Source organism: Aotus nancymaae, unplaced genomic scaffold (genome assembly GCF_030222135.1).
Source record: "Aotus nancymaae isolate 86718 unplaced genomic scaffold, 86718_ANA_hifiasm-v0.15.2.pri h1tg000033l, whole genome shotgun sequence".
NCBI classification, from domain to species: Eukaryota; Metazoa; Chordata; class Mammalia; order Primates; family Aotidae; genus Aotus; species Aotus nancymaae.
In genome coordinates this window covers 61,721,635-61,747,254 of record NW_026988447.1, presented here as the reverse complement: position 1 = coordinate 61,747,254, position 25,620 = coordinate 61,721,635, and the positions used below count along the sequence as shown (strand labels likewise).

Below are 25,620 nucleotides of genomic sequence, written 5' to 3'. Positions count from 1 at the left end.
CTTGCCTTCCATCATGATTGCGATGCCTCCCCAGCCATGAGGAACTGTGAGTTCAATTAAATCATTTTATTTTGTAAATTGCCCAGTCTCGGGTATGTCTTTATCAGCAGCATGAAAACTGACTAATGCAATAACTTAAGTACTAGTAGGCCCTCAATCTATTGTTGTTGCTTATATCCTTCCTTATTTAAGAATGATGCTACTAACTTCTCAAAATAAGGCGTATACTTTGACATATTGTAGTGTTTAATTTAAGCTGAGTGGTTCATTGGCCCCTATTTCTTTTACAAGGCAGTGAAAGTCAATTAGCCAGAACAGAATAAAACTAACTTATTGCTTTTCTCAGAATTGTTGTGGTAGAAAGACTTTTTCGTTAGGGACATACTCAACATACATTCTTCTCTTCCTCTTATTAAGACTTCTAATTTGGAGTTTCAATGAATCCAGTTAAAAGTTAACATTCCCTAGGTTGTTTTTTTGCAACTCTATGTGGCCATATGATTAAATTTTAACTCATAAAATATAAGTAGAAGTGATATATGGGATTTTCCCAGGTTTTCTTAAACAAGAAGTCTTATACTTTTTTTCTTCTTACTCTCATGCTTGCTATCTCTAATGTGGGTGGAGCTCAAACTACCATCCTGAATGAAGATTAATAAGATAAGAATATCAAAGGTTCGATAGAAGAAATCTGGATTTCTGTACTACCTATCTCCAGATTTAAATGAAATAGAAATTAACTTCTATTTTGTTTAAGTCATTTTGGTTTCTGTTAAATGAACCAGAATCTAAATGTTAACAAACACTGTGGAAGATCAGTGTCAATGAGGGTTTTATCCTGTATTTCTTAAATCTATCCTTTTCTCCCTGCTTTCTACTCTCATTCTTCTCATCATAACCACCGCCACCATTATCTTTAGCCTGACACATTTGCTGATCACCTAGAGTATTGCAGTTGCTTTCTTACTAGTCTACACAATTCAGTCTAGACCTCTCTAATCTGTTTTCCACTTTGCAGTCTAACCAATGTTTTCAAAATATAAATTAGATCAGATTATTACCCACTCTTCTTCTAGGGTGAAACTTTTCAGATATTTTCCAATTACAATTAGGAGAGAGGCTACAATTTTTAACATGACTTTGTTGGTTAGCTAGAGTTGTCATAACCACCTACCGCAGATTAGGGGACTAAAACAGCAGACATTAATTCTCTTACAATTCTGGAAGCTGGAAGTTCAAGATCAAGTTGTCAGCAGGGTTGGTTTCTTTTGAGCCTCTCTCCTTGGCTTGTAGATGATGATCTTTTCTATGTCTCTTTCCTCTGTTTGTATCTGAATCTTAATATCCTCTTCTTATAAGGACAGTGTCATATTAAATTAAGACCCTCCCTAATTAAATCATTTCAACTTACTTACCTCTTTAAAAATGTCTTCTTCAAATACAGTCATATTCTGAGGTACTAAGGGGTTAGAACTTCAACATACAAATCATGGGAAACACAGTTCAGCCATAACAATGGTCCATAATCTTTGGTTTCTGATTCCAAGCCTTTGAAGTTCCCATGCACTAGAACACTAGAAAAACTTGTTTATCCTTTAAATATTCTTGGCAAGAGAGAGTATCACCTTGGTAAAGTCTCAGTAGGAAGAATCAATTTTTCCTCAAAAGGGAGAAATTTGGAAAGAGTTCTTATAGTGTGGTCTGGTTAGGAATTGGTTAATACATTTATAAACCAGACAAGTTACTGGAACAGTGTTTTTATTGTTGAAACATATGAGACTGGTATGACTTTGTGTTAAAAGTGTTAAAGTGACCTTGTGTCTTCCGCGTTGTTTTTTGTGGTTAGTCCTGTAATGATGTTTAACTGTTTTGAGAGTCACAGTATAGTTTTACTATCTTTGCTTTCTGTATTTTTCTGTTTATTTTCCAGGTTTCCTCCCTCCTTAGCCTAAGCTAAAGGAAAAACCATTATCTCTGGACATTTCATTGAACTGGATCTATATTTCTACTCAATGGGTTGTGAGTCATTTTGATATCAAATAGTGTCAGGGCCAGGTTTCTTTGTCTTTTTGTTAGAATGATTGTCTGTTATGACGGTGGCTGCACAACAGTGTTTAAGACATACTTGTGTACTGCAAAGCCAAGATGAAGACAAGGATTACTATTAGAATTTGCAAAGCAACTGTGGAGCCCTGATTGTAGACTTAGAATATCATAAAAACATGTTGCTAGTTTATTTGTATCTTTCTTATATAAACAAGTAGCTTTTCCCTTTAATTTAGATATTAAATTTTCAATTTTGTCAGTGTCTGAAAATTTAGTCCCAAATTTGGTTATTGTCAAGGATAAGGGTCTTGGGAGTACCATAACTAAAGGCAGAGGTACCTATTAACAATTTAGAACCTTGAAATAGCAGAGAGGAAAGAAGATAGCAAAGAGGATAAGCCTAGCTTTGTCATTCACATGAATGTGCGCTAGGAATATCACAGATTTTCTTTTATGGAGAAATGTCTGTTCTCACACTGCTATAAAGATACTACCTGGGACTGGATAATTTATAAAGGAAAGGGGTTTAATTGACTCACAGTTCTGCATGGATGGAGAGGCCTCAGGGAACTTACAATCATGGCAGAAGGTGAAGGGGAAGCAAGGCACATCTTACATGGCAGTAGCAGAGAGAGAGAGCAAGGATGGGGGAACTACTGAACGCTTTTAAACTATCAGAGTTTGTAAGAACTCACTATTCTGAAAACAGCATGGGGGAAACTACCCCCATAATCTAGTCACCACCCATCAGGACCCTTCCTTGATATATGGGGATTACAATTCGAAATGAGATTTGGGTGAGGACACAGAGCCTAATCATATTATTCTGCCACTGGCCCCTACCAAATCTCATATTCTTTTCACATTTCAAAACCAAATCCTGCCTTCTGAACAGTTGCCCAAAGTATTAACTCATTTCAGCACGAACTCAAAAGTCCGAGTCCAAAATTTCATCTGAGACAATGAGAGTCCCTTCCACCTATGAGCCTGTAAAATAAAGAATAAGACAGTTACTTCCAAGCTATAATGGAGGTACAGGCATTGGGTAAATGTTCCCATTCCAAATGGGAGAAATTGGCCAAAACAAAGGGGCCACATGTGCCACGCAAGTCCAAATCCTGTCAGGGTACTCATTAAATCTCAAAGCTCTAAAATCTTCTCTGACTCTATGTTTCACATCCAGGGCATACTGATGCAAGGGGTGGGCTCCCACGGCCTTAGGCAGCTCTGCCCCTGTGGCTCTGCAGGTTACAGCCTGTTCAGCTTCTTTCACAGGCTGACGTTGAGTGTCTGTGGCTTTTTCAAGTGTACAGTGCAAGTTGTCAGTGTATCTACCATTCTGGGGTCTGGAGGACGACAGTCCTCTTCTCAGATCTCCACTAGGCAGTGCTCCAGTGGGGACTCTGCATGGGGTTGGCAACCCCATATTTCCCCTCTGCATTGCCCTAGTAGAGGTTCTCCACGAGGACTCCTCCCACGAAGCAGATTTCTGCCTGGGCATCCGGGCAATTCCATATATCCTTTGAAATCTAGGCAGAGGCTTCCAAAGCTCAACTTTTGTCTTCTGTGTACCTGCAGGCCAACACCACATGGAAGCTTGTAAGGCTTGGGGCTTGCACCTTCTGATGCAACAGCCTGAGTTGTATGCTGGCCCCTTTTAGCCATGGCTGGAGCTGGAGTGGCTGAGATGCAGGTCGCCAAGTCCTGAGGCTTCATAGAGGAGCAGGACCCTGGGCCCACAAAGCCATTTTTTCCTCCTAGGCCTCTGGGCCTGTGATGGGAGTGGCTGCTGTGAAAGTCTCCGACATGCCCTGGAGACATTTTCCACATTGTCTTGGATATTAGCATTCAGTTCTTCATTATTTATGCAAATTTCTGCAACTGGCTTGAATTCCTTCCCAGAAAATGGGGTTTTCTTTTCTACTATATGGCCAGGTTGCAAATATTCCAAAATTTCATGCTATTTCTCTTTTAAACATGAGTGTGTGTAGTCACCTGGTATTCAGCCTGTGAGATGAAAGCATGTTAGCAGGACCTCTTCTTTTTTTCAGTGATAGCATTTTAAAAATAAATTTTGCTCTTCTTACCTTTCAATATGTCTGCATGCCTGATCTTTCCTGGTCATGTGACAAGAACCCAGTTTTAGCTGAACTAAGGAGCAAAAACTTCTGCATCAAAAGCTACCATCAAGTAACTAAAAATGGCATCATTTCCTTAGGGTTTATCAGGGAGAAAAAAAATTGGCATAATTTCCCTGGGATTTATCAGGGTTTACATTTTCTCTGATAAACCATTTTGCACCTCTACCTCATTCAGCCCACAGACACATAAGAAAATGCCTATGGAGGAGAAAGGGAGGATGCTAGAATATAGACTTCAGTAGGAAGTGCAGTGCTTGAGGTGATAGGTTGTTTCCATTCCTTTTGAAAGCACAGAGAATGGGCCATAGGTTCAAGAGAAATTTCTGATTGTAATTGGGAATGTCTGTAAGAAAAATAATCTGGTAGATAATCTCCTGGCTGTATGTCATATGCTTAGGGAGTGGCCTGTTTGATTTGTTTTTATAGCTATTGGATGAGTAAAAAGGAGAATTAGAGAGAGAAGGGAAGGGACAGAGGTGGATTGGCAAAGATGTATGAGTTTCTCAGAAATCTCATGGATAGTGCAAATAATAGTTAGGTGCAAGTTCACTTACCAGAAGTACACCAAAGGGGGAAGACTGCCAGAATATGGGTGGATGGCTGGGTGCAGAACTGAGATGATGCAAGAAATTTATACAGAAATTGATATTTCACTTTAGGAAGCTCTGTAGCAGGAAGTCCCTACAGGGAGGGCTCTTTTAAAATATTCATATGCAACCCATGTGAGAATCAGAGAGTGAAAACCTGCTATATAGGAGGCACAAAAGCTGTCAGTGTCAGCCCAGAGCACTGCTAACCTATAGAGAGTTATGTGATCTCATGAAGCTAAGAGCAAGATGTTTGAAATATTCCAGAATTCCTCTACTTACCTTAATAGTGAGTTAATCCAAATCTAGAGATAGAAAAGAGAGAGAAGTGTGATAAGAATAGGCTGTCCCCTCCTTTCCATATAGCACAAAAGGTCACAAGACCTATCCTGACAGAAGGAGAGAGGCAATTTGAATTTGGATATAAGTTTCAAGTTTTAAAATGGATTAGACTAAGTCTGGATGACCAAAACTACCTAGAGAGGTAGTTAATAGGAAATGTAGTTTAAAATCTAGTTAAAAACGAGACAGAAAGGCTTAATCAAAGAATGCTAATCAGAAATTGGAAAAAAATAATATAATTTAATTGTTATATTTTTACAGTTAAGGATCAATATGTTAGTGGCATAAACCCCTTCTTGCTTTAGCTTGTGGGAGTCATCCTGATTTTCCTTAGCTCAACACTTCTCTGCAGGCCTGTCTGACATCAAATTTTGCAAACTATCCATCCAACAAGAGATTAATAACCAGAATATGTAAGAAACTCAAACAACTCAATAGCAAAAAGTCAAATAATCCATTTAAAAATGGGCAGATAATCCAAATAGGCATTTCTCAAAAGAAAACATACAAATGGCCCACAGGCATATGAAAAATGCTCAACATCACTAATCATCAGGGAAATACAACTCAAAACCACAATGAAATCTTATCTTACCCCAGTAAAAATGGCTATTACCAAAAAAGAAAAAAATGGGGGCAAAGATGAAGAGAAAAGTGAACTTTTATACACTGTAGGTATGAATGTAAATTAGTACAGCCACTATGGAAAATACTATGAAGGTTTTTCCTCAAAAATAGAACTGCCACATGATCCAGCAATCCTGCTGCTGTGTGTATATCCAAGGAAATTGTAATCACTATGCTGAAGAGTTACCTGCACTTCTATATTTATTGCTGCACTGTTCACAATAGCCAAGATATGGAACAAATCTAAGTGTTCATCAATGGATAAATGGATACAGAAATGGATTGTGTGGTATATATATACAATGGGATATATATATATTTTATTTTATTTTACTTTAGGTTCTAGGGTACATGTGCAGGTCATGCAGGGTTGTTGCATAGCTGCATACTATATCCAGCATTTCTCCCCATGTTATCCCTCCCCATCCTTCCCACCTCCTGTTGTCCCTACCCTAGCCCCCCACAACTGCCCCCAGTGTGTGATGCTCCTCTCCCTGAGTCCATGTGTTCTCATTGTTCAACACCCGCCTATGAGTGAGAACATGTGGTGTCTGGTTTTCTGTTCTTGTGTCAGTTTGCTGAGAATGATTGTTTCCAGATTCATCCAAGTACCTACAAAGGACACAAACTCAAATGTTTTTTTATGGTTGTGTAGTATTCCATGGTGTATATGTGCCACATTTTCTTTGTGCAGTCTACCATTGATGGGCATTTGGGTTGGTTCCAGGTCTTTGCTATTGTACACAGGGCTGTAATGAACATATATGTGCATATGTCTTTACAGATGAATGATTTATAAATCTTTGGGTATATACCCAGTAATGGGATTGCTGGGTAAAATTGAATTCCTATTTATAGATCCTTGAGTAATCGCCACACTGTCTTCCACAATAGTTGAACTAATTTACACTCCCACCAACAGTGTAAGAGTGTTCCTATTTCTCCACATCCTCTCTAGCATCTGTTGTTTCCAGATTTTTTAATGATCGCCATTCTAACTGGCATGAGATGGTATCTCAATGTGGTTTTGATTTGCATAATGACCAGTGATGATGAGCATTTTTTCGTGTATTTGTTGGCCTCTTATATGTCTTCTTTTGAAAAGTATCTGTTCATATCCTTTGCCCACTTTTGAATGGGGTTGTTTTTATTCTTGTATACCTGTTTTAGTTCTTTGTAGATTCTGGATATTAGTCCTTTGCCAGATGGGTAGATCACAGAAATTTTTTCCCATCCTATTGGTTGTTGGTTTGCTCTAATGAAGGCTTCTTTTGCTGTACAGGAGCTCTGAATTTTAATTAGATCCAATTTGTCTATCTTGGCTTTTGTTGCCGTTGCTTTTGGTGTTTCAGTCATGAAGTCCTTGCCTATGCCTATGTCCTGAATGGTTTTGCCTATGTTTTCTTCTAGTGTTTTTATGGTGTTAGGTTTTATGTTTAAATCTTTAATCCATCTGGAGTTAATTTTAGTGTAAGGTGACAGGAACCGGTCCAGTTTCTGCTTTCTGCACATTGCTAGCCAGTATAAAATAATGAAATCCTGTCACTTGCAGCAACACAGGTGGAACTGAAGAACATTATGTTAAATGAAATTAACCAAGCACAGAAAGAAAAATATTGTATATTCTCATGCATACGTGGGAGCTAAAAAGTTGATCTCATGGAGATACTGAGTAGAACTGTTATCAGAGATTGGGAAGAACAGGGGGAAGGGAGCATGTAGAGGGGTTGGTTAATGTATATAAAAATATCGTTAGAAAGAAGGAATAAGTTCTAGTGTTCAATAGCACACTAGGGTGACTATAATTAACAATAATTTATTGTATATTCCAAAAGAGCTAGAAGAGATGATTTAGAATATTCTTAACACAAAAAAATTATAAATGTTGGAGGTAATAGATACCTCATTACCCTGATTTGATGATTACACATTATATGCATGTATTGAAATTTGACTTGTACCCATAAATGCACTATTATTATAAATCCCCAAATAGTTGACATGGGGCTGATCTGCCTTTTCACACTTAATGGTCATAAGCCATGATGCAGTTTCTATCTGTGTGTGTTCTGATTGAGTTTAGGAAGAATGCTGTAGCTCTAGTCCACTTTACCTCTTTCAGAAACCCAGTTCACCACTATCTCCTTCAGGGGAGCAATGAGACAAACTGGCAGATGTCCTTTATCTGACAACTGATTGATTTACCATTATATTAGATGTTTCCATTTAATGCTTTCTTTTATCTTGGAATCACAATAAATCTATGCTCAATCTGTTTCTCCTCAGTTGTATATAAGGTATGCTGTGTGACCAAAGAGCTAAGATAAAGAAAGATTTTATGGTACTGTTTTCAGTTTCTCTAGTCGTGAGATGTAATTTCCGAACCAGGATCCTAGCACTTATTTTAGAGAGCTAAATGCTCTCTTGAATTTTTATTATTGGCTTTGTGTTCTGCATGCTAGTAGGTTTTATACTATCAGTTTTGTGATCTTTCTTAATGGCAGAGAAAAAAATGATAAAGCTGAGTTGTTTCCCCAATGCCAACAAATGTCACAAGAGACTATTTGTTCTCAAAGCAGACCTATTTCTCCCTTGTTCTTAAGCCATTTCTAAGCATGTTAAAAAGCTTTGTTATTGTGGCCTTCAGCTATCTTCCCAATTAGCTCATAATGGACTTTGCCTTCCTGTCACCATTTTTACAGCGTGATATTGTACTTTTAATATTTATGGTTTGATATGTACCCTGTTTATTATTTATATCTTTGGTATATGGACTTTTAAAATCTGAATACATTAGAATTCTTCTTGCGTAGTGACATTATTTTTGTTTTTCTACTATGCTTAACAAGCCATTTTTTTGGTCAAGATTTCTTATTTATATGCCTGATGTTCTTGGACTGAATTCACCTTTAGAGTCTCTGACTTTCAAATTTGCTCTCTTTATCTGTTATGAACCTTAAAAATGCCACTATCAGTTTCTGACAAATTAGAATTATTTATTGAAACAGACTAGAGTATAGATTTTGACAAATAAGCATGCATAATGCAGTTTTGCAAAATAGTTGGAACTCATCCGATTTATACAAATGTGTCACTCTCACCTTTTCCTGAGTCTTCCGGTCTTCATCTCCTGTGCTCTGCTTCTCTTGGCTAAGAGGACACTCACACATACCTCTTTCAGTAGCGTGGCTGCAGGAGACAAAAAAAGTTGTCAAAACTGAGGAATAGAGAGTGGACTACAGATACTTAGGCAGGAAAATAATATTACAAAAATTATATTTGAGGGGCTTATATCAGCAGTTTGGAACATGATAAATTGTGAGTGGGAAGGAAAGACAACGGAGGCAGAGAAAGCAGCCCCCTGGAAGAGGCCATGGCAGCCAGAGCTGCGTGAGGTGAAGGACCCTTGGACTAAGGAAAAGGAGAGAGTCAGGCTATTCCTAGGCAGGGACAGAGCAGCACACAGAGACAACTGATTGTAGAAGACAAAGGGCAAAGAAAAGAGAATACAATTACACAGTCTGGAAGGCCAGAAAGGTGAGAAAAGTTGGGAAGGCATACTTATTTAAAGGAGATACAAAAGGTGAGGGTCTAGCTTTCTAAATTCTAAGGTGGGCAGTGGCGGAAACGGTAGTTGGAAAACGACTTTTGATTTGGCTAAGTAGAAATACTTAGTTTCACATGCCAATAAGACATGTTTCTGATGAATCTGTTAGTATGTATTTCACTGAAAGTCAGGAATTTTTATTCAATTCCTCTTCTTCCATTTGTGCTGCTTTTAACTTTAGTAATACTAAATGTTAAAACATTTCATTCATTCCCCATTATGTGGAGAAAATTTTTGATTTTTTAAGTGATGTGAAGGGCTTTACAATCATACTTAAATAGTTCACTTTAGACTCAATGATAAATAACACATCAAACCACATAAAATAAATAAAAAGGAAGAAAAGTAATTAAAGAAAGCAAATACAAAATGATCTACCCTCAAAAGTTCTACCTCTTGGAAGAGGGTTGAAGTTGGTGATCCGCTGCTGTTATGGAAATTCTAATTGTGAATTTTGAACTACAAACTTATCTGTGAAATAGTCTATATGTGAATGAATGCTAGAGACATGAATTAAATTGTGACATTCAATAGAAATAATTAAAACATCTTTCTTATAATAAAGTCAGTTTAATATAACTAGCATTACAAAAAATATTGGTGAAAACCATACATTTCAATAAGTATAAAAGAATGTCATAAAATTTCTAAATTCTTTTATGACTTTTATTATAGTTAACTTCTTTCAATAGTAGCAGGGTGTGATAATAGAATCTCTGTGAAAACATCCTTGTAGCAAAAAGAAATAAGCAAAAACTCTTTACACTTTATTATATACAGTCAACCCTCTGTATTTGTAGGTTCCACAGTCATGAATTCAACCAACTGCAGGTTGAAAACATTTAAAAAATTGCACAGGTACTGAACGTGGACAGACTTTCTTTTTCTTATTATTCCTGAAACAATATAGTGTAACAGCTATTTACATAGCACTTACATCGTCTCAAGTATTACAAGTAATCTAGAGATGAGATAAAGTATATGGGAGGATGTGCATAGGCTATATGCAAATACTTAACCATTTTATGTTAGAAACTTGAGCGTCTATGGAATTTGGAATCCTCCAGAGGTCCTGGAACCAATCCCCCATAGATACCAAGGGGTGACTGTATATCATACTTTCATTTATTTAAAATTATTTGTATTAGCTTGGTGCAAAAGTAATTACAGTTTTTGCCTTTTTTTTTTTTTTTTAAGCTATGGCAAAAACTGCAGTTACTTTTGCACCAACCTAATATGAATCCTAAATCACTTTTCATCAGAAACTGGTAAACCAAGAATCAGGAACCATCCTAGGTAAAGAGAACTAGAAAGATTGTTCTTGCTCTTGGGAACAGTTGGTCAAATGGTGTTCTGTTGATCTGATTCCATTACAATTTCCCAGGGTGTTCATTAAATAAGCAGATCACTGGATTCTAACACAGATTCACTGAATCAGAATTTGGAGACTGAGGTTATGGTCCCTGATTTTTAGGATATTTGTTCCAGAAATCCATGCTATCTAACATGAGACAATGTAATATATATAAACAGGCCACACAATAGTGAGCAAAATTATTTTATAGACTGTAATTATTACATTTACGGCTTAACCCAAGGATGAACCCACAGTAGGTGCTTAATATTGTCAAGTAATAATGAGATAGTTTTATATACTAGAACTTTGAATCATGACGGTGACCTAAGTATTTGGAATTTTTAATATGACATCTTCAGTTATTTTTGGTTTTGAAGAGCCACTTCTTTTTATTTTGAATTGTGGCATAAACCTGTTTGATTTTCACAATTTTAAAATGATGGGAAAATAAGATTGAAAGGCTTTGTGGGAGAAGTACAAATAGGTTCATACAATATGTCTAAGATTGACTTGTAAAAAAGAGAATTCATAAATGCCAAAATTTTTTCTATACTTACTGACATATCTTTAATCTCATAAAATGCTCTACCCAGTGGAAAAAAGAGGGCAGCAGATATGATAAACAATCTATTAAGCATTAATTTGAAACTCCGTTGATCCTTGTCTGATAAAACGAAATAAAGACTGATCCAATTTATGAATGCCTATGCCTGTTAGGAATACATTCAGCTAGAAACAGAAGCTTAATAAAATTGTGTTTTTTTCCCTCACATGGCAACTCTCTAGGCAAGTGAAGATGGGTGTTATCAGCTTCCCTCTGCTGTCATCCAGAATCCATATTTTTGCTGTGTCTGCTCCACCATCCTCATCTTGTAATTTTTAGCTTCACGTTTATCATTTCATGAGCTCAAGGTAGCTGCTGCAATTCCTGGCTTTATGCACATCTTTAAAGCTGAAGGAAGCTAGGAAATGTGCCATTTTCTGTTTCTTTCTTTCTTCTTCTTCTATTTTTTTTCTTTGTCAACAAATAAGTTTTTCCCTGGAAACTCTAAACTGGTATTTGCTTTTTGACCTGTGGCTCTTAGATCAGAACTCTGTCACATGGCTACCCATTACTGTGAGTCTGGGAAAGTGAGTGTCTAGCTTTCTAAATTCTAAGGTGGGCAGCGATGAAAACAGCAGCTGGAAAATGACTTTTGATTTGGCTAAAGGACAATGTCTGCCACAATATTCTCTCATTACCGATGACCCTGGGGCTTGGACTCTTTGAGGAGAGCTGGAAGCTGAACTACTGAAAGGGTGGCTTCACTGCTATGTTAGGCTTGCTTCCTCACCTGAAAGTTCTTTTTTTTTTTTTTTAGATATATATTTTAGGTTCTAGGGTACATGTAAAGAACATGCAGGATTGTTGCATAGGTACATACATGGCAATGTGGTTTGCTACCTCCATCCCCATCACCTATATCTGGTATTTCTCCCCATGTTATCCCTCCCCAACTCCCCACCCCCACTGTCCCTCCCCTAGGTACCTAGAAGACATCTATGAGCTAAGTACCCCTACCTCCCCTAGGTACCCGCCCCTACAGACCCCAGAGTGTGGTGCTCCCCTCCCTGTGTCCACGTGTTCTCATTGTTTATCAGTATCTTACTTGTCTGTTACCTGCTGTGCATTCTAGCCATGCATATGATATTTGTCTTCTAGACTGACTGCTTCTTACTCCTTTTCCCTTTCTAGGAAGCAGGATAGTTTAGTGGTGGGGAGTGCCCACTTTCTGCTTCTCTGGAAGCAAAAGCCTGGGTTTAAATCCTGGCTGGTCTACTTATTAGCTGTGTGATCCTGAGCTAGTTATGTAACTTCTGTCAGTCTTTTTATCCTCATTTGTCAGGTATAAATAGCAGTGATACCTATCCCATAGAGTTCTTATAAAAATGCAATGGCATCACCTCATAAAAGTATGTTATGACCATGTTAAGTGTTTGGAAAATGTTAATAATTATTACAAATTTCTTATTATTTTGACTTATAGCTAGATCTATCAATATATGTAATCACAATGCTTGGCACATGGAACTTAGCTAAGAATTCCCTTTCAGCTCACTTTTTTGTGCATAAGAATATGTAATTATGTAAGTGTATACCTGTATGTGTGTGTTAGGTTTGTGTGATTTGTGAAGGTGTTATGCATATATAATCTTTGTAGGAAAATGCCCAAGACCCCTGGATTTCTGCCTTTTTGGGAAAGATTATTCAAGTGGATTATATTTACAAAAACAATTTTCTAAGAAACCAGATTTTTAAAAATAAATTTCTGAAATCCCTATGTTGTCATTTATTAAAATTATATATTTCTCTTGACATTTAGTATACTGTACATAGACTGTGTTATTTTGTTAGATTTTCCCAGTTATTTCTTTTTGAAGGACCAGATATTGGTAAAAGATAAAATGAAACCCAGTAGTATTTTTCAAGAACAAAATACATGGCTTAAGGAAAAGAATAACCTGTCTAAGGAATGGTAGGAAGGACATTTGGAGACGCCTCAATGGGGAGGAAGATGCTGAACAGAAATGTGGGAGCAATCTGGAGACAAACTGTTGTTTTCTTTATGATGTTACTCCTGTACAGTTCTGGGTTCATCTGTCGATTAATACATATTCACTTTATAATGTAAGAAGCATTCTTTCTTGCCTTTGACATTTAAGTAACTGAAGTTAATCTCTTGGAAAGAGATCTCAATTGGATTGATCCAAGATTGAAAAAGTCATTAAGAGAAAATTAATAAAAGGAAACTCTTTAGGGTGGGTAATACAGGTGTTATATTCTTAGCCCCTGGAATATGACCCAGTAGGCAGAGTAAGCCCTGGCAAAGCAAGGCATACAGCCAAATGTTAGCTTTTCATATGCAAAAACAGGATTATGCAATAGTACAGACTTTGCAAGGCTATTGTTTACAGAAGGAATTAAGCAACATTTGTTTACCTACTTCATTATTATACTAGCAATCCAGCCTGAAGGACTTGGCTCATAGATGTCTTCTGAAAAGTGGAAGAAATACTTTCTCGTTTGTCCTAAAAGCTCAACCAGAGATTGGAGTCGGGAGGAGGGAAGGGAGAAGAGCAGGACCTCAGGGAGGCAAGTTAAGCAGTCCAGCTTTTGCATCTTAATTTGCTTCTCTGTGCTTTTGTTTTTCAGAGTAGTGCACAGGTATTTTAGATAAAGTGCAATGGCAGAGAAGGGCCTTTTTACTGCTCACCTATTTATAGGGTGACAATCCAATGTGCTGTCCAGAATGCCACATTTTTGAGAGTAAAGGAAATCATACTGGGCCAATTAACAAAACCTAGCATTTTTTAGACAAACTGGAATAGTGTATATGGTTAACTTACTTTGGTATCAAAAGGTATAGCAAACTCACTTTAGAGGGCAGTGGTACAGTCTGATAGCGTGCATACCCAGTTAACTCTTTGTGTGCTATGTCAGGTGGCCTTGTATTAGGAAGCTTCTGGTGAGTTTAGGTGACCCCAGGGGAGAGGCAGGTGGGAAATTCCAGGCTAGGAGGCTGGATGGAGTAGATGGTAAACACTCACGAGTCAGTGGCCTATGATGAGAGGACAAGCCAAGAGCCAACTAGGAGGATTCCAAGGGGAGCCTAGGTTATCAGAGGCCATTAGAGCTGAAGTAACCAGAATAAAAAGGACATTGTCCCAAGAAACTGTGTCTGGATGAAATAGAGGATGTCCTTGCTTGTTTGTGACTCAAGGATATGTAAGCCATACATTTTTTTCCTTTATATCCCTGGATGTTAGAGCGAGAAACAGAAAAGAGGGTGGCTATATGGGATATGAAATATTTTTATTAATAAAAATATTAATAGAAATTGCATGGCCTTTTAAGTTACTGTGTGGGACTAAATTTAAACTACATACAAATGTAGTTGAGTTTCTATTTTGTGGACAGATTATTTATGAACAAAAAAAGGAGTTACAATTCTGCATAAATATACTATAAAATGTGTGAGCCTCCTTGTTGCATTCAAATGGCTATATATTTTTTGATAGTAAGCAGAGATCTTTTCCCTCTGTATTTCTTTCCAAAAATCTTAATGTCACCATTTTATTAAATCACTCGATGGATCAATACTTTATATGAACTGTCCAATCTGAGCAGCCCCAAGAAACCTGTAAAACAGGCACTATTGTCCTATTTTATATGTAAATTAGCCACGGCTAAGGTAAATTGAAGGACTTGGTCAAGTTCATCTAGCTGATAAGTGATAGAGCCTGGATTTAGAAACAAGCCCAAACACCCACTTGTTATGGCTTACGTATTACTTTCCATTCTAAGCTGCCTTATTTTGTCACAAATAGACTGAGATCAACGCACTGGACCCTTGACTTCTAAGCTCTCTTCTCCATGACTTTAAACTACTGTTTAAATTTAGTTAATTACTGAACATTGCATGTTCTTCTATCTGCTCAGCTAGATTCACAATTCTTCAGTACTTCCTTTTTTGTATGTCTATGTTCATTGTATCATTGTTGTCTTTACACATATCCACTCATTTGAGAAGCATTTACTGAGGGCCTATTATTGCCAGGAACTGTCTCAAGTGTCAGGTATATATATCAATACATAAAACTGATAACAACCTTTGCCCCTTTGGAACTTACCTTTTATTGATGGAGGCAAAAGCTAAAATTAATGAGTGAATTTTAAGATATAATAGAGGGCATTAAGTACAATGCACAAAAAAGTAAAGCAGGGTTAAGTGAAATTGAGAATGAGAATGGGTTACTAGTTTAAGAAATATAAGAGTAGGTCCATCGAGAAAATTCCATCTGAAAAATGCCTGAGGGAGTGTCTGTGCACGTGTCCAGAGGAAGAGCAGTTTATGTGGAGGGAAAGCAGGCATGCAAGAGGCTTGAGGTACATGTGGCCAGAATAGAATAAGTGAAATAAAGTCACAGAAAGAACAATTTTGGTTGTTGTCTGAACAGATCTTATAGGAACTTGAAAGTCATTGTAAGAAATTTCACAAGATTTCAGTAAGTTAAATTACTTCTTATTTCTTGACATCCACTAAGGCTGTAAGAATAGACATCACTATAAAAGTTCTTTATTAACACATATTGACATTCAGACATATTATACTGACATTTTTGTTGATAAACCACAGTCTATCATATATTATTAACAAATTACTGGTTTATGTACTCAGATAGTGATTTTTAGTTACCAGACCACTGGAATCACAGAGTTTCTCCCTACCGTCTTTGGTTAATTGATGTGTATCAACTTTTTTTTTTTTTTAAACCACCACATACCTCAAGATCTGGTAATACCATGGGCAGACTGTATTCTGTATTTCAAGAGTTTTCTTTCTTTTTTTTTCTTCCTTCTGTTGACATTATGCTAAGTAATCAAGAAGATGGAGTTAAGGGAGCTTCTTTCATTGACTAGACTCTAGGGAAAAAGAGTAATGATATTTGGTAGAAGGAAAAATCTTATCTTGAAAAATCCCTCAGTTTTATGTCAGGCTAAGCATTACCTATGGCAAACAAAACTAGGATTATGAGCTTCATGCTTAAAGAATGTCTCTTAAGTTATGAAATCCTCTGAGCCTCCCTTAGAGACCTCATCCCTTCTTAACCAGAAGGGCATTCCTAACCCAGCAAAGAAACGCTTCAGGAGCCGCTCTTGACATCCCAGTATTTTCTCTGCTTGTCTGATCCTTTTATTTGAAATTACTTAGTAGATTGTGATACTGGTTAAAGTCTGTGATTCATGAGTCTGATTTGACAATCCAATCCTGTGTTATCTCATGATAGAGAATCTTAAAAAAATGCTGCTTCTAAAAAAGAACCAAATTTGGCACAGGTTCATAGACTGTTGTTTGTAAATTCAAGGAGTTAGGCATCTTCTGAATAACAATATTTTGGAAAAAATTGGACTCTAAATATTTTAAGTGGAGTCTGAAGATAAATGGCATGCCACTAAGCGGTAAGAAGATTAAATTTCAGCAGAGGAAGAAAACCATACAGCTTGTCCCTTCAAACTTGATAATTAGGAACTATTAGCTCATTTAAGTGATTTTGCCATCGTTTGAAACTTCTGAAATTCCTCCTCTAAGATTTGTTTTGGAAACTGTATATTTTAAACATGTCTTCCAATGTGGCATATCTTTACTCTTTGAAGGAGTATTTCATTTTTGGAAATACTTTGGAGCTACTCTAAAAAAAGTGTTATGAATAACAGATATTTGAGAATAGCCAATATTTGAGGATTTAAAAAAATGTGTGAATATATAGTAATGTTACTTGTTGTCTTGAACATTTTGTAAATTAAACGATAATTCCCAAAGTGACATACAAAATGATCTCATCAAAAACAGCTTCATCAGAATGACTTATAGTTTCCCAACATGACTGCTTTGAAGGACAACATTCATTTGACTACATTTCTCCTCATCACCTACCCTGATCATACTATTTATAATACTTAGTTTAATCACTCTATTTAAAAGAGGTATTTCTAATCAAGATCTCTGTTCAGTGCATAATTTCCCCAATGTTATTTTTAATAATTGCTATTTATGAAGAACAGAACTGTCTTAACATTATATATTTCAGTTTTTATCATAATAACAATGGTTATGGCTCAGAGCAAAAAGTATAATTTTTCCAGTAGGGACCTGTGGGAGTATTGTTTTTTTTATTACAAACCTAAGAAAATTTACGCATTGTATTTATCTACAAAAACAAAAACAAAAACATAACAACAAAAACCTCCTAAAAATAGCTAGTGATTACGAGAAATAACACACTGCAGACTTTCTTCTGTGTAATGCAAGGTGTTTGATTATTACGCTTCCTTTATCTAGATCTGAACACTATGATCTAGTTTCTGTTGAAGTGGCATAATTTCTTTCCTAACAAAAGAGTCATAAATTTAGGAGTAACTTTTATAAAGGTTGAGATGAGTTAGATAGCCCTAAAAACTAAAAAGTATTCATTTTGCTTCATGCTGTACATGAAATATTATGTGTAAATGTGTGTACATAAGAATAAATATTATACACACTTACTTTTAACTCAAATATTACAAGGTAAAATGTAAAATGCTGGTGTGTGCATCAGTTGGGGTCTTTTGAAGGAGAAGATGCTGAGAGGAAATCTGCAGTCTAAGAAGATTGTTGGAGGTAATGCCCATGAAAGACAAACGGAGGAGGAAGCTAATTTTACACCTGCAAAGGAAACTGGAGGAAAGGGAGCGAGATGGGGCAGGAAGAGCCTCAGGCCTAGTCAGCATCTGACAAACAAACGGGGCTCTAGACCAAAGAGGCCTGCTGGGAGTCTGACATTTGGCAGAAATGACCACATCCTGGTACCGGCAGCACGCTCCATCATTGGTATGGGGGTGTGGGGGGGGAGTGTAGCCTCAGTTGGAAAGCTGAGGTAGATACTGAAGGCAATAACAGCTGGGAGCTGTCAGTAACAGCATTTCTTGAAGCTGAAAAGCTTTTTCTTGAAGACAAATGTGAGTAGTACATCTCCACGGCTGCCACTGTGTGTGCGTTTGTGTTTTGACACTACTATGATCAAAGTACAGTTGAAACAAAGTACTCTATCATTTAAAGTCTACTTTTTTGTAAGGTATTCTGACATTACAACACATATAAACAGATTACATAAGCTTGTCTGATTTTCCTTGGAAAAAATACATGTAGTTGGCTTGATTTGAGTCAATTTAAAGAGATTGACATTACCAAAATAGTCCATACCACTGACCAAAGGCAACAACCAGGAGAGGTGGGAATGGGCACCCGGGAATCGAATCCACAACACAGATCAAGTACAATTATAACTACCACATTCATTTTCCTCTTCATATTTGGGGTAGAGGACATGAAGAAGGGAAAATGAGATGGAGTTCGCAGAGGAACTCTGGAATAGTTGATCTTTGTTCAGAAGTAGAAAAATAAAACCTCTGAAAAAAGAACTGGATTAAGATCTTTATTTCTCTGGTCATTGACTTACCCACCCAAGGTATGTCTAATACGTAAATGAAATCAGATATTAACCCTTGAAGACACATTGGTAGCATATATTACTAAATCTTATTTTATTAGTGTTTTAATGTTAATTTTCTTAATCTTTTATACGAAGTTTAGTATGTTAAAGACTCTGTGGTACCAAGAATAGAATAAAGCATGAGTTAGAATAACAAAAAGGCTAGTAGAGAGTTTTGTAGGTCAGAAAATGCTTTTAACTTCTTTATAAACACCTCTGCTGATTTTTGCCTCTGGAAAGAAAAGTGAAAAAACATATGTAACACATTTTGATACAAAACACAGAAATACATTGGATTTACAGATTCTTTCTTTCTTTCATAAAATGTAGCATTTATACCTTCTAGTTCTCATCAAAAGTATGTTGATACAATTTTATGCATCAGTTTTGAAATATATGGCTAGTACACAGGTAAATAAATAAATAAATAAATATTTCACATGGTTTATGAACCTACAATGTTTAGAACATCTTCTCAATTAATGATCAGATACTTATGTGGCACCTACAATGTGTCTCAAAATTTGGAGTGATACTGTGTGGCATACACAGGAAAAATAAATCCCTAACAACTATGAGCCTCTAATCTATTTGAAGAGGTGAGAAAAATGCACAAAAAACAAAGAGGGATTGATACAAGACAATATATACTTAAGGGACTAAATATGTAAATTTCTAAGCATAGTAGTGGCTTAGAGATGGGTGAGTTGATTAGGTCGGTTCTAGAAAATTTGTGAAGAAAATTTGGTTTAAGCTGGACATTGAAAATGTGTAGGTTTTGAATAGACAAGCAACAGCAGAAATCATGTAGGCAAAATGAGAGACATCAATTGGCATTAGTGTGATATACAGACATTAAGAGAATGATTGGATTTGGTTGGATGACTTATGCTGAGAGAGGAGAGGGAAGTTATATAAAATAGTTTGACTCTAGAGTCCCGATTATGGAGGCCTTGGGGCTAAACAGGGCATAAGAGGCAATAAACAATTGTTGTAATAATAAAATGTAATTAGTGTAGGTTTTACTATTGTCAGGTCCAGCATAATTGTTTAATCTTTCTTTTCTATTCTACCCCTTCTCCGAGGACTTAACCCTTTGTTTTGGAAAGCTTATGAATGTTACAGACCGTTGAAAAATGTTAGTCTGCATGGGAGAGTTTGGATGATGCACAGCAAATTCCTAGCTGTGGAAGGATGTGTCCACCAACAGTTCTGAGGGAGACATGCAGACTGCCGCTGATAGGAGGCCCCCACCAGGCTGCTTCAAAGGCACAGCTAGCAGGGCTCCTGATCAGAGGGATGGATAGATAGACAGTCGCCTTGCCTGGATCCCTCCTGCCTAACCCTATTGCTGGTCTGACAATGCTCAGCAGGCTCTAGATGTGACTCCATTCCTCTTCCTGGAGTCCGCAGGTATTGTCTTTGGCATCTCATTCAAGCTCCACAGTTATCCTACAATTTCCTGTTCCATTGAATTCTCCTTTCTCCTGAGTCCAGTGGATTCTCATATATCCTTGCCTGAGTAGGATAGTCGGGGTTTCCCTCCAGTCTTTTTAAAGTCTATTTTTATGATATTGAACTCTGTGATCTCCTTCTTTCTAGATCTTTCTTTCTGATTGTCAGGTGTCTTTTCTTTTCTCAATAATCTTGGTTCCCGCACGTTGAAAACATTGTTTTTGTTTTATATGTGGGTTAAAGAGTTTATTTTATAATTATAATTTTATTTTTTATTTTTGTAGAGATGGAGTCTAACTGTGTTGCCAGGGCTGGTCAAAACTCCTGGGCACCAGCAATCCTCTTGCCTTGGCCTACCAAAGTGCTGGGATTACAGCCACGCCTGGCCAAGAGTCTATTTTAAGTCAAATAAACAGCAATGAGAACAAGAATTGATCCCTAGCAGTTTCTTTTAATTTTCGTTGCTGCTTCATAATTCTGATTTCATGAAGGCAAAGCAGATACCTCTGGCTGACTAGGAAATCACAAATAAGGAATAAGAAAAAGAGCAAGCTGTTATATCCCTACATAATAATAACAGCTTATCTTATTTACTGCTTTGTCTGGGTCAGAACCTGGGGAAATGCTCATAGATTATTTCATGTAATCAGCAGAACAGTTTTGAGATGTGCACCACTGCTATCTGCGTTTTACAGGTGAGGATAGTGAACTCTGAGAGGTTAAATTTCTTGCCATCTTTGTAGCACTAGTAAGTCAATGGTGAAACTAAGATTTAAACCCAGGAAATCTACCCCAAACCTGCATTTACTGGCAGTCTTCTTAAATATTTTCTTTGTCGAGGGATTAACATAATTACAGAAGGATTTTTGCAAGATTAGTCTGGCATCTGCATGAGAGCCTAGGGAGAGAGAGAGGATTATTACTTTGGAGGTTATTTTGGTCTTGCTTCAGGCATAAACTGAGGTGGAGGTCCTGAGCGTTCAGCCTAGTGAACCAGGGTAGAGTGAGCAACACAAAGAGGGAGAGAAATGAAAACTTAGCAATTTGAGAAACTAAGAGAAAAATACACAGTACACTTGAGAAGTATTTTAGAAATTTTTTGATCATAAAATCACCTGGGACACTTGTTAAAAATGTAGAATCCTGGTCCCAACCCAACCAGCCTGTCAGGTGATTTACTAAGGGAATCTGTATTTTAAATAAGGGTCCTAGGTGATTCTTGTGATCAGGTAAATTACAGAAGACATCCTAGAATGTACATTTTAATTTTCCCTCTACGGAAGCTATACATTGCATAATTACAGTGGCTATTCTTAACTCACAGACACAATTTACTCTTTTTACAGTTAGTAGCTGATGTGCAGAGTGGTTAGCACATTAGGCCGTGACTATTAAAAGTTTTTAGTCTAACTAGTAAATCATCCAGGTAATTTGAGCTTTTATTGCCATTGCATTGTTGTTTATGGCAGCAAATCATCTTGATTTGGTGCCACCAGACACAGGGCATATAGTCACATGCCATAATTAAATAATATGTGACTTCTGACCCAGACATATTTTGAAGATCCCATTTTATCATCCAAGCCAACCAGTTTTAAAGTAGAGTGGGTTAATCACTGAGATCATTTCCTCAGCTGATTCTGTGGAGAGTCAACCACGTTTTCTTATACTTGGTGGGTTCAAGCTTTCTAAGTTCAGCTTTAGAATTCAATTGTAAACCTGAGCTCAGATTTTAAACAATAGATATTTTGGGCTGAAAATTCTCTTCAGTGTTTATAAGGGTCTTGGGAAATAAATGCAATAACCATTTTGTCAGTAGTTAGCATATGCAATCTTTTTACATACTAATTCTTTCATCAATTTTATATCTAATTACTTTCTAAGCACTTGGGAATAGAAGCTTCTAATTCATAATTTGTCAAGTGAAGTATTAGCTATACTCAAGGCAGCTCACCAAAGGTGAGGAGTCCTCTTTTCTCATATATTTATAAACAAGGAAGTTATTGGTCTTTGTTTACTTCCCAGATATTCTTAGTAATATTTTTAAAAATCTCAGAGAGGCTTGCAAGGACATTCATATCCAAAGCCCTTGCCCTAAAACAGCACACATTGCTCCTCAGGAGGCCATTACCTCTAATGCACCTCTCTTCTGAACGACCAATGTTCAATTTCATGAGTGTCTTGGTTGAGGAGTTCTCTGGCTTTAGCAGCATTTAATCTATCACTGATTCTTCTCTCAATGATAGCAGGTAGGATTCTCTGTATTTTGAGTTAAATTACATACCGATCTCTTTTTCCTAGAGGACAGATAGGCAAAATGGACCCAGGGAGATGTCAGGGACGATCCTGAAAGGTTTAGAATCCATTAGTTTGCCAAGTGCCTGACCAGTTTGTTGGTAATAGACAGTAGGTTTTCATACCAGTGATCCAATTTCAATCATTAAAGGACACCCAGAGATCTGTTTTTGCTCCAGATATCCCTATTGAATTGTATTTTCCTTATTTATTTATTGATTTATTTATATGTATCAACATGGACTCATGGATAAAATATTTTATACTTTGCAATATAATATTTTATATTACATTATTTTAATGCTATAATTGTTTTATCTTGAGCCACTGGATGTTCTTTTAGAATAGCTTCTTTGTCTTTTTCACATGTCCCCTCCTTTACTTTTTGGCACCCCAAGATGCTCTAGACTCATCTTGTATATTTTCTTTTTTTTTTTTTTAACCTTTAATAGAAAAACTTACACTTTAGTTCATTTGTTTCCTTTATTTATTTATTTTTTTTGAGAGAAATAAAGAAAGAGAAAGAAAAACGGGGAGAGAGAACAGGATTCTTGCTCTATTGCCCGGGCTAGAATGCAGTCTACAAATAGGTATTAAAAACCTCTTTTATGCCGATAATTGTGCTTAACAACGGAGACAGAAAGGGATAAGGGAAGAAAATAACAAACAAACAGCCAACGAATATTTCATTTAAGTCTGTGAAATGCTGTGCAAACGCTGAAGAGTGATTTACTTCCAATTTTCCAATTATGTGGTCTTGTATATTTTCTTAAAATGGGAAGTCATCAGCAAGTAGATGTTGGTTGAGGCTATCATACTACGAGAGTGTGTGGGAGTGTAAATTACAAAAAGAAGCGTGCTGAGAAGGAACTCTAATGCCAAGATTTCATTTTCTGCACACTTCTTTTGATAATTATTTTTTAAAATGATCACAAGAAAGATATTCTTAGAGAAAGTGGAAAAAAAAAAGAACCTAGTAGGAACACAGAAATAATCAGAAGGAGATAGAAACAAATGTAGGATACTTTGAAGAAGTAGGAGACAGAACTAATATGAATTATCTGTTGATTGATTGCTTCAAGAAGGCTTCATGAAATTCTGGCAAATATATGAGTCAGTGATACATAGATAAGCTTATTGTAGGTCAGGAATTGTGGGCTCTCAAGATGCTATGCTTCCCCTCAGAGGGCTGTAAAAGTTAAAGCAATTTGATTGGTTTTATATTCAAGGAGAAATATTAAAGAGTTAACTAGTTAAAAATTAAGACTGAAAACCAGAAAATAATTTATTTTCTGCAAAATAAACAATTATATAAATCAATTCTTTGTATGATCAAAGGAGAGCATGTCTGAAGGAAATGGACTGGGAAGAAGAATGTGCTTGACAGGATATGGAAGTGTGGGATCCTGATGGCCGGACCATGAAGCATAGAACCTGAATCTAACACTTACCTTCTCTTAGGATTTCTCACTGATCACTCACTAATTCTATCACTTTGCTAATTAGAAGGAAGTCTGTTTCTACTTTAAAATATGTTCAAATGTAGGTAAATGTCACTTGAAATATCCCAGAACATAACCATACTGAGGAATACAGAGGATACTAGAGCTCTTAGCAGTTTGGCTTTGAAGATGCTGCTACCTTTAGATACAAATGTGTAAGTTCCTGATTTCCTAGCCTCCCTTTCTAGGACTGATGCTAACTTTAATATTCACTGCCCAAGACACTTTCCATATACCTGTGTCCCAGGTCTCTAGAATAGTGCCTGGAGTATATTAAGTAATCAAGAACTACTTGTTGAATGAATGAATGAATTATATCCTAAGTTACATTTCAATATTTTAGAAAGATGCCATCTTATTGTATCAGCATGCTTGTCTTTGTTTACCATATTATGGCTCTTGGGGTTTTAGATGTCTGGTCTGTTATCTTCCTAGACTTCACCCTCTCTCCTTTTTTCCTCCCCACTTACTTGTGTGTCTCGCCTGCTCTTGATATTGCTCTACATTTCCTTGTAAAATATTTGACAAAATTGCTCAGGTTTCCTGCATAACTCTGACTTGAAACATTATGCTTCAAATTTTTCTATACTGCTCCTCAATATCTTTTCTAAAATAGATCTGTATGATAATTATCTTTGTAGGGTTATGCTTTTCACCATAACAAGGAATATGAGAATACGAGATTTTTTTTTATCTCCACAGATTGTTTTGCTTATTGGTGTTTAATTCAAAACCAAACAACTTTTCCTATTAACTTGAGGCTATTTGTTAATTCAAATGAGGAGACTGACTCTAGACATTGCGAAAATTTATGGTAAGTCTTAAATAATCTTTTCCTATAATTTGTGGTTTATTTAGTAGAGATCACTTGTTACAGACTTGGGCTTCACATGGTTTTCCTTGAGTCTCATAAGATTTAGTTTCCTTAAACATTTGATAAATGTCTAGCACATGCTAAACACATAGGTAGATGTTAGGAACTTTGTTTAGTAAATGAGGAAACAGATGTAAAGTGACTCAGTGACAGTGATCTAGCAACTCTCCAATAACTATGGTCCCATGGTCAGTGAGAGAGGTAGGGTTAAAGTCTATCTTTTGGGACTCAAGTACTTTTTCACAGTACTTTTTCTCATTATATACTTGGTAAAACCTGGAGAGTGTTTACTCTCTTCTGGGGTCCTCATAGCTTAAATGATAATTCATGGTTTTTATTTTGTGTTCCTTTTCTCTTAGTCTGGAATTGCAAATTGATCTCAAAAGGTACATTTTGATCAGGATGAATTCCAAACCTGGCATTAGTTGTTCTCTGAGCTCAGAGTTTTAGATTAAACATCTTTCTCTTGAGATAGATATATATGGTAAGTTACTTAAAATTATCATTAATATTTGGAAATAAGAGTTAAAGTTAAGAAAATTAAGTCCAATAATACTTGAAATAAGCTTTAAATTGGAATTGGATTATTTAGAAGTATTTTAATCATTAAACCACTGACTGAAACAAAGTATACATGATGGACATAATATTAGACAATCAAAAGTCAGCGAACAAGGCCTTGATGACAAATTTTAGTACGGGAGGGTTTGCTGCTAT

General features: G+C 36.5%; 1 long non-coding RNA gene across 1 annotated transcript in view; it reads left to right on the top strand.

Moving 5' to 3' along the window:
* The window catches only part of LOC105706320 (uncharacterized), a 52,172-nt gene extending 26,791 nt beyond the window's left edge, over positions 1-25,381 (top strand). The window contains exons 3-4 of the long non-coding RNA XR_001104809.2: positions 24,732-24,843; positions 25,263-25,381. This is a non-coding gene — a long non-coding RNA (uncharacterized LOC105706320). The remainder of the gene's footprint in view (positions 1-24,731; positions 24,844-25,262) is intronic.
* The last annotated feature ends 239 nt before the right edge of the window (positions 25,382-25,620 follow it).